Below are 10,646 nucleotides of genomic sequence, written 5' to 3' on the forward strand. Positions count from 1 at the left end.
TTAGTGAGTGACAAAACCTGAAATCAACTAATGGACTATGGAGTCAAGTCATTAGCCAGGTGTGGAGGGAGAGATTAGGGGTTAGGTTTGGGAGTAAATATGCCCAAGGGTTGGTGACAAATAGCAGAAATGGGTTCTCCCTTCAGCACACAATGAGCTCACAGAATTGAGGATCAACAATTAAGCCACAGGAGAGACAAAGAGCAGAGTAGCCCGAAGAGTCTGGGAAGTAAGAGCGGGTGAGCCTCTCTCCCGTGGCTACTGCCAGAGAGCTCAGCTCTAACCACCACCCATCCCTGCCACATCTGTGAGTCCCAATTTAATACTAAGCATCCTGAGAGAGAAAATGATCACCTAGTTTGGGTCATGTGACCACCGTGGGTTACCAGGTGTAGGGAGAGGCATGAAAATAAGACGGCCAGATGTAGGAGAAGGTATAAAAGAAGAACAGTGGGGCTTACAAGGATCTGAAACCACATCACACAAGTAAAGTCTTGAGAGTCCCCTTGCACCATCAGTGAATCAGGTCCTGTCACCACTATGCTCACCACCCTTGAATGCCTCCCGGGTTCCACAGGTGAAGTCCAAATTCCACAGCAGGTATCCGCAGCCCATGCATCCTTGCCCTTGACCGCTTCACTGGCCGAGTGACCACTGTGCGGCCCCTGTGACGCCCCAGCTGCCGAGCACCAGCCAGTATTCCCGGTCCTAGGGCTTCCTGTCTGTGTAGGACCCTCCTCACCCTTGCTGGCTTTAGGACTTCTTACTTGCATTCATAGATGATGAACAGAGGTAACTGCATCCACAAAGCCCCTGCTCAATTCAGCATTTTCAGACTCCACTTTTATTTTTGAGATTGGCGGTTATATTGAATGTTTCCTGGGAGCCACCTCATGTTTTTGGTGGTATGAAGCAAGATACAAACAAATATGGCTTTTTGGAGCATCAGAGCCAGGGCAGAAGTCAGGGCGATGTGAAGAACCAGTCTTTACCTTTTTCTCCCTCCAGTTCCAGGTCTGAGTTAATGCAGCATCACGGTGTCTGCCACATAGTAAGTGCACGATAAGTATTACCTGGTGATAGATCGAGGGGCCCCGGTTTTAGTCCTCATGACCAACAACCAGGGCCAGACCCAGGTCTTACAGGGTCTGAGGCTTACACAGTTCGGCAGACCTCTGGGAAAAAGAATACAAATTTTGCAATTCTTGCAGAAACAGATGAAAAATGAAGGGGGGGAAATCGGTGGGGGGAGACGAACCATGAGACACTATGGACTCTGAGAACCCCTGAGAACCCCTGAGAACCTCAGGCCCCTCTTTTGCATGAGCCCCTTATAAGGAATATCTTATAAGGGGCTCATGCAAAAGAGGGGCCTGAGGCAGAAGTTTCTTATTTTTCTTATTTTCACAGTAAGTTCTCCTCTGCTCAAAACCAACCAGGTGGGTGACATTCATATCATAGAAAAGAACTAGTTAAGGGGAAGAGTTAACCTTCACTAAGTCTAGCCTGTGTTCTGGCATCTGATTTCATCTTCACGGCACCATGAAGGAGGGTGTGTTAGTTTTCTGTGGCTGCCACAACAAATGGCCACAAACTTGTGACTTGGAGCAACAGAAATTAATTTTTTCACAGTTCTAGAGGCCAGAAATCTGAAATCAAGCTGTTTGTGGGGACCCATTTCTCTACACAGGCTCTAGGGGAGAATCTGTTCCATACCCCATCCAGCTGCTGGTGGCTGGGTGCCAATCTCTGCTTCTGTCCTCGTATCAACTCTCCTCTGCGTGTCTCTTACAAGGACACCTGTCATTGGATTTAGGGCCCACTCGGAAAATTCCAGATGGTCTCATCTCAAGATCCTTAATTTAATTACACTTGCAAATTCCCTTTTTCAAAATAAGCTTACATTCACAGGTTCTAAGGATTAGGATTAGGACATGGAATATCTTTTGGAGGGCCACCATTCAACGTACTCCAGAGCAACTACTCATTTTGCTGAGGCTCAGAGAGGTTAAGACATTTCCCGAGGTCACACAGCCAGGAAGTGATGGAGCCAGGATGGATTTATTTATTTATTTATTTTAAATTTTATTTTATTATGTTATGTTAGTCACCATTCACTACATCATTAGTTTTTGATGTAGTGTTCCATGACTCATTGTTTGCGTATAACACCCAGTGCTACATTCAATACGTGCTCTCCTTAATACCCATCACCAGGCTAACCCATCCCCCAACCCCCTTCCCCTCTAAAACCCCCAGTTTGGTTCTCAGAGTCCATAGTGTCTCATGGTTCGTCTCCCCCCACCGATTTCCCCCCCTTCATTTTTCCCTTCCTACTATCTTCTTTTTTTTTTTTTTAACATATAATGTATTATTTGTTTCAGAGGTACAGATCTGTAATTCAACAGTCTTACACAATTCACAGCACTCACCATAGCACATACCCTCCCCAATGTCCATCACCCAGCCACCCCATCCCTCCCACCACTCTGGCAACCCTCAGTTTGTTTCCTGAGATTAAGAATTCCTCACATCAGTGAGATCACATGATACTTGTCTTTCTCTGAATGAGTTATTTTGCTTAGCATAATACCCTCTACTTCCATCCACATCATTGCAAATGGAGCCAGGATTTAAAACTAGGCAAACTGCCTCAGCCTAAGGTCTTAACCACTATTTTATATAGCAACTAAAAATTGTAAGGCCAAGGCCAGATCAAGGAGGCCTCAAACGAATGAACAGTTTTATAGAATTACAGTAGTTGCCTAGATTTTAAACATTCAGAATAATTTTATAGAAAACTGTGGATTTCTGGCTATAAAACATAACAATGAAAAGACACCGCAACACTGAGACAGCGTATCTTCATGGCAACAATTGGCTGGTGCCGAAGGGGTGGGCAGCCCCTTTCAGATGGGACATGAATGTTTTGCTCAGTATTCCCCAGTCCCCACCATGCCCTCCTGTTTACCCACGGTCTCCACTCATTTACTTCACTTGCCAGAACCATGAGAGGAGTTGAATTGAGATTTTCTGCATAAACAGAGGGTTGCAGAATTGGATTCCAGGCCCTGTACAACTTCAAGACTGTTTCCAGGAAGTCTTCCCTTAATTTCTATCCTCTCCAACGCTCATGGAGTTGTCTGCCTCCTCTGCACTTTTACTCCCCTTTATAAGCCATGCCAAGCTCCTTGACTTTGACCGTGAGCTATGTGTAATACCAATCATACCAATACCATACCAATCATTTTTTTACTGCAGGTCGGGTTTGGGTGGACTGTGCCTGGGCTACCCTGGCCTTCTCTTGGTTCCACAAATGCCAAATGGGCTCCCAAGTCAGGCCTTGGCACTTTCTGCTCCCCTGTGTCTTCTCTTACCTGGCTCCTGCTTGCATCTGAATCTCAGTTTAAATCCCATATCTTACTCTGATTCGGCCGAACCAACTGTAAGAAGACATGGTGGAGAAAATAAGCAGAAATTTGACTATAGTCTTGGTACAAATAATGTTAAGAAATAATTACTCATCTTTAAGGTGTATTAATGATACTGTGACTTTATTGTTGCTGTTTTAGTCCTCTTTTGTTAGAAATGCTGATGTGTTTATGGGAGAAATGACGTGATGTCTTGGATTTGCTGCAAAATACTCCAACAACAGCAAAAAATCTAGGAAGCAGAAGTGAGATAAAAGAAAGGAGGTTGCCAAAATGTTGATAACTATGGAAGCTGTGTGATGGGTATATGGGGATTTGTTATATTGTGTGTGCTTAAAAAAATTCATGTGTAAAACACTGAATGTCACTTTCTCCCAGAGGCCTCTAGCTGCTTAGCCTAAAGTAGCTACATAGCCATTTGCTGCAACAAAATCCTCTTCATTCTCCCTGCGCCTCCCTCTGCCTCTTACTTTGTTGTTTTTCTACCCGATTGGGCTTGTGTGTGTGAACATGTGTGTGAATTTCCTTATATCTCCTCCTTACACCCGCCCTCCCAGAATTTAAGCACTGGTTCTTCCAAATAGAATTTGTGCAGCACAAGCAAAGGGACAATTTTTTTTCTTCTGTTTGCTGCTACATCTCCAAAGGTCCCTACAGCACTAGCATGTTGTAGGTGCTCAATAATTGCTTATTGACTGCAGACTTGAAACCCCCAGAGACCGTGTCCATTTACCTGTGCATCAACATGACTCCTATCGTGACATGATTGCTCAGGAACTGATCACTAAGTAAATGCTCATGTGCCCAGAGCCCCACTTACAACAGCCTTGTCTAAACCTCCTGTTCTTTCTTGGGCTTGTGTCTGAAATCGGCTTGGGGATTATGTGAGCAATCTTGGAGAGAGAGTAGAGGGCAGTTTCTTAAAAGAATGCTTTAGAAATTCCAAAAATATTTCTTTTTTTTTTTTTTTAAGATTTTATTTATTTATTTGAGAGAGGGAGAGAGAGAACAAGCAGGGGGGAAGGACAGGGGGAGAAGGAGGAGCAGGCTCCCCACTGAGCAGGGAGCCCAGTGTGGGGTTCCATCCCAGGACCCTGGGATCATGACCTGAGCCGAAGGCAGATGCTTAACCGACTGAGCCACCCAGGCGCCCCATCTCTGGAAATATTTTTAAACTATTTTTCTTACATGTTTTTAACTGCCTGTTAAATTGTCTCTACAAAACACACATTTAGATGCCTTACAGATTAAACTTTAACTCAGCTGAGGCCATCAGTGAGTTACTTTGAGCTGCTAGATTATCTCACCTTGGGGAAGGCCTTATATTAAAGCTTTCCTGGTGTTCTGATGTGTGTATCTGAACTCTTTTGCAACGTCGCATTGATTTGAAAAGTCTCCTGTTTTTCGTTTGTTTCTTTTTCTTTTTAATTCAGGTTCAATCTGGTCCTCTCACGTAAAACTGTATATATAGGAAACATTATACACCACACCTTTACATGATTATATATTAGGCGAGGAAAGTTGAAAGGTAAGACATGGCATCCTGACAACAGGGCCAACACAGGCAATTTCTCAGACAACTATACATTTTAAGGGCTACTGATCTGACTTAGATGTTTAAGTTTATGATAAAAAATGTGGGGGTTCCTGGGTAGCTCAGTTGGTTAAGCATCTAACTCTTGATTTTGGCTCAGGTCACAATCTCAGGATCATGAGATTGAGGCCCAAACTGGGCTCTGTGTTGAGCGTGGAGCCTGCTTAAGATTCTCTCTCTCCAGGACACCTGGGTGGCTCAGTCGGTTAAGCGTCTGCCTTTGGCTCAGGTCATGATTTCAGGGTCCTGGGATCAAGTGAGTCCTGCACTGGGCTCCTTGCTCAGCAGGGAGCCTGCTTCTCCCTCTGCCTGCCACTCCCCCTGCTTGTGCATGCGCGCGCGCTCTCTCTCACTTTCTGATGAATAAAAAAAAATCTTAAAAAAAAAAAAGATTCTCTCTCTCCCTCCAACCACTCTCTCTCGCTCGCTCAAAATAAAATAAAATTAAAAATTGAAAAATGCAATCATAATTAAAAATTAATAGCAATTCAATTCAGTAATATTTGGACTAGTTTATCTGAAGAATGAGCATGCTGAGACTCTAAGATTAGCTATTTAGGTACTGCCAATCCTTGGCTGCTATGTATCTGGTAGAAAAGACGTTTGTTCAATTCTGTGCAACAAAAACAAAATTCAAAAATAGATCCTGTAGCTCACAGAGAACTATGACTGTTGTTTGTGCCCTCGACTTTAATTTTTTTGTGTTAACGAGAAATGACTCATTGGTTTCACTGTCTTTCAATTTTATATTATAAGTTTAAACAAATCAGTTCTGTTTATACAAGCATGTCACTTATGGTTTTACATAGAGTTTGCATATTTGCACCCTAGGTAAGATTTTATTTGAAGATAAAACATTACTGCTGAACAAAAGTACATGAAACAAAACACGGGGTTGGTGGAGAGAATGTGAGCTCAGGGGCAGGTGGTCTTGGATGCAAATTCAATCTGTGCCCAGTCCAGCAGCTTTCCCAGAGCAGGTTTTTTTTTTTTTTTATCAATGCTTGGTAGCCAATGGTGACTTTTCCTTGTTCCTGCCTTTACGAATCAGCTGCCTACATGCACAGCCTTTGATTATCCAGGTTCTTCTGCTTTGCCTTTTGTTTCACAAAACATTCCACGTGTGGAAGACACCACCTTGCATATCAATGTGGTAGCTATGTTCAAAGCCCAAGAAGATCCTAGAAGATGAGAAACATTCAGGAAAAAGTGCTGGGTAATCAGGCCCGCCAGGCTCTGAGCCCAAGTGGGCAGCTCAGCTCCTTGAAAAGTTTTGTTTCTCCAAGCGGCCGCCAGGACAATGCAGGCCTTATGCTAAGTCAACTGACCAGACCTTACCTCCTGCCACCAACCCCGCCCCCAGCTTTGGGGACTGCCCATAACCTTCTACGGTGGACAAAGTAACAAAGGCCAGTCTATTTCCCTTCACACAGCAGATGCCATCAGAGGAAACAGAGCATGTTTTCTTCAAAGTCCAAAATATTCAGTTTTCAGCCAGAAGGCCAAACTTGAACTAGGAGGGATTGGGATCATATAGGAGGCTCGGAGGTGTTGGCAGTTTTTCTAACTTTTGGATGGAACTTGGGCTCCGGTGAGAGCCCTGCTGGGGGTGGGGCTCCAGGAGGAATAAGGGAACATTGCCAGAACGAGCTGGCTCAAATCATGCACATTCTTGGCAAGATGAGAGAGTCTTTGGATGAGGAAATCTCAAGAAGCTGCAGGGAGGGTAGCCTTTTCTCTCCCTGTGTGTTTGCAAAATCTTAAAGGCAATCACATGCTTTACTAGACTTTACAGCCAGAGAGCTGATTTTCTGCAAAAACAAAGCCAGCAAACGAAACCCAAGCGTCTTAAATAGGTCATCAGAAAGACATCTCTTTGGCGTTGACAATCAAACTTGCTCTTCACGTTTCACTTGTAGACACAAAATCTGTCTTGTTGCAGTGCTGGGGTAGTGTCCTGCTCAGTGTCTCTGGCCTAGGATCATTCTCTTCTGTCGGTTGTGCACGTGGCAGGCTGAGTGGCCCCCTTGGGTCGCATTTTGATGATGCCATGTCATGGCTTTATCTTTCTATTTCTCTCCATTGCCTAGAAAACAAGCTTAGACTCTTGACCCTGCCATTCAAAGCCTTTCCCAGTCTGTCCCTAAGATATTTTTTCAATCTTAATTTTCCCTTGTTTTCAAACAACTTATTCCCCAGTTTTGCATTCTGTGTCCCACTCATGCATCCTGCTCTTCACCTCCATGCTTTTTTTTTGTGTTGTTCACACTACATCTCCTGCCCCCACTCCTTTCCAAGTTCAAGTTCTACCACTCTAAAATACCTACTTCAGATGCTAAACCTTCTACAAAGGCTTCCCAAGAACATTCATTAAGAAAACCAAATTTAATCTAGGGGCGCCTGGGTGGCACAGTCAGTTAAGCATCCAGCTCTTGGTTCAGCTCAGATCATGATCTCAGGGTCCTGGGATCGAGCCCTGCATGGGACTCTGTGCTCAGCGTGGGGTCTGCTTGAGAATTTCTCTCCTTCTCCCTCTCCCTCTGCCCCCTTCCGCCCCCACACTCTCTCTTTCTCTCTTTCTCTCAAATACATAAATGAATCTTAAAAAAAAAAAAAAAAGGAAAACAAACTTACTCTAGACTTGCCCCTTCATCTACAAGTGCTATGATTTGGGACTGGATCTGTAACTTCCCTCAGTTTCCTCAGCTATAAGATGAGGAAAATTTACAAGGCAGTGTGAAATTTAATTGAGAAAAACTTAGAGTATTTAACACAGGGCTTAGCACATACTGAGTGCTTAGAAAGGGCATTTTAAAATTAATATTTTGCTTACTATGTTCTACCTTATTTTACAGTGACAAGAAATGTACTTTATTGCTCTACTTTGCCTTTGAAAGAATTCCTACAAAACTCTAGAAAGTCTATGAAAAGAATTCACATAATCGATAGGCAATTTCAGACTTACATGTTTACCAACACATGACACTCTGTGCTCATTCAGTATGGAATCCTTGTGGTAAGTTTAATTTACCACAGACATTTTAACTAGTCATTATATCCTACCTGCTTCCCAAAAGAGCTATAAAATCAGCATTAATAATACTGTAGAAGTCTTGTTCCTTGCTCAGATTTCTACAACATAGAGTTATCATCCTGTATTTATAGAGCACTTCAGAGTTTTCAAACTAAAAGTCTTGTTTGGTCACCACAACAAAGGAAATTTAGGGATACTTGGCACCATTTTCCAAAGAAGGAAAGGAGGATTCACAGTGACCAAAGTGAGACCACCACACTAAAGTCGTAGCTAGTGCAGAAATAATTAAGTCATGTGAGCACAGAGTAGATACTCAATAAGAATTTGTAAAGTGAATGAATGAATGAATGAATGAATGAATGAAAGAAAGAAAGTGAGCTGTCTTCTGCTCTGGCTGAAAGATATAATTCATCAGGAACTGGAGGAACGTAATATTCATCTACAAACTCCTTTAAAAGTTTAAGGGACTATATCTGTTTGACAGAGGTCCTACCTAATTTGCTTGAGGACAAGTAAGATTTATTGGCTTCCATAAATGGGAAACACAAAAACCAAGCTGCCTTCTGAGTTGATTCAGGGCCCAGATAATGTTATCAGTCTCCTCTCTCTTTCCCTCTCTCCCTCTCTTTCACACACACACACACGCGCACACACACACACACACACACACACTCTCTACCAGATATGTTCCCCTACTTTGAGGAAAATATCATACCAGAACCCCAAGCTTCACATCCTTCCTGTTCTGTGGTCAGGATGTTAAAGAAGTAGGGGGATGTTCTGGGTATCCAACTTAAACAACTAAAACAGGGCCCTTGTCACAATATATTAAAAAGATTTCATAGTGATACGGGTTTCTGATTGTCCAGTCTTGCCTATTCATACCAAGAAACTATTATAGTTAATTTCCTATTGAGCATTCACTAATTGACAGCCTTTGTTCTTTATACAATCTCCTTGAATCCTTTGAACAACTCTACAAAGCAGTTCTACTATTATTATCATTCAAGGATGAGGAAAATGAGGCACACACAATTTAAGTAACTTCTCCAAGGTCCTGCAGAGATTAGGTAGCAGAACTAGACATCGGGTGTAAATGGTCTAGCTCCAGAGACCATACTCATAACCACCCCACAACTGCTGTTTGGGATGTTTATGAGTGTGGCCTGTACATTTGATATGACTTAGTAAAAGCCTCAGTTCCTTATGAGTAATGTTACATAACTGGTGGAAAGAATAGAGATAACAAATGTGTTCACGATGCATGATGCATAGTAGGAGGCTCAATCAATACTACTTAATGCTCTATTCCAAGAAGTTGCTTATTTATGGATTCTAGCATACGCCCAGGAAGCTCACAGGGATAGACCAGGGAAACAATGACCAAGATTGTCAATGATTTTGACATCTTTATGTTATAAGCCCTTGTCTCTATTACAGGGGTTACACATTAGTCTGTCTTAGTTGGGACTGTGGGCAACATTTGGGGGTGGGTATGCAAGAGATAACAATCTAACTCAAATTGGCCAAGAGAGAAATGTGTTTGTTTTCATAAATGAAATATGTAGATTAGAGCCAGTGTTCAAATAATCTTTGTAAAAATCTGTCTTCATCTCCTAGTTCTGCGTTCCTCTGTGTTGGCTTCTTTCTGTAGGTTGACCAAGGCAGTCACTATAGACCATATCTCCACACTCTTATCAGTTTAGTACATTGACCCACACCTTCAGTCAAAGAGATCACCTCTTTCCTGAAACTTCCATCCCCAGTCCTGGGGAACCCATCATTGTCTGGCTTAAGTCACATGCCCATCCCTGCTCATCCTCCTCTCAAAGGGAAGTCAGGGTAGAGTTACCAAAAGAAGGGAAAAGAGGTCCAGGGAAGCTAAAATGAATCTTTCCCTACAGAGCACTTTAAACAAAGGTGAAAAATTCCAATCAGTCTAGCGGAGAAAGTTCCTGAGTTTCATTTGGAGAGGGCAAACCTCATTTGAATTGGGGGAATTCCAAATCTGGCCTCAATAGTGTCTCACTGTACCTTCCCCATTCAGTTAATATATATTTATTCAACACCTACTATGCATCTGGTGCTGTGAAAAGAACTGAAGATACAAAAGTGAACGAATACACTTGCTACCCTCCTAAAGCTCCCAGTCCATTACTGGGGATGAGGGAGGGCAAGAATTCTAATAATCTTCTTGCAGTTTTATAGTCCAGACACAAATAATAACAGAAATACTCAAATGTTAGGTAAAAACTATAAATCACTAAAGGAAAATAGAGCAACATATTTACGTAATGAGTTGGAAAGATATGTGTTCATCAAAATCTTTTGGAAGGCAGTAGAATATTTATTTAGAAGAAATGCTTGATCAACTGCTTGGGTTTCAGGTCGAGACCCTCAAGGAAAGCTTATATATCAAAAGGTGATTCATTAATTGCTCTGCATTATAAAAGAAGTTTTGGTGCTCACTAGAGAGAGAAATGGAAAGGAGATTTGGCTAAAAGAGACACGGATGGTGAGGTGGTTTTACTTAATGGTAATGTGTCCTCCATCATGAATCCCCACCTGTGTGCCCTCCCTCAATCTC

This window comes from Mirounga leonina, unplaced genomic scaffold (assembly GCF_011800145.1).
Source record: "Mirounga leonina isolate KUSES-001 unplaced genomic scaffold, KU_Mleo_1.0 Mir_129, whole genome shotgun sequence".
NCBI lineage: Eukaryota > Metazoa > Chordata > Mammalia > Carnivora > Phocidae > Mirounga > Mirounga leonina.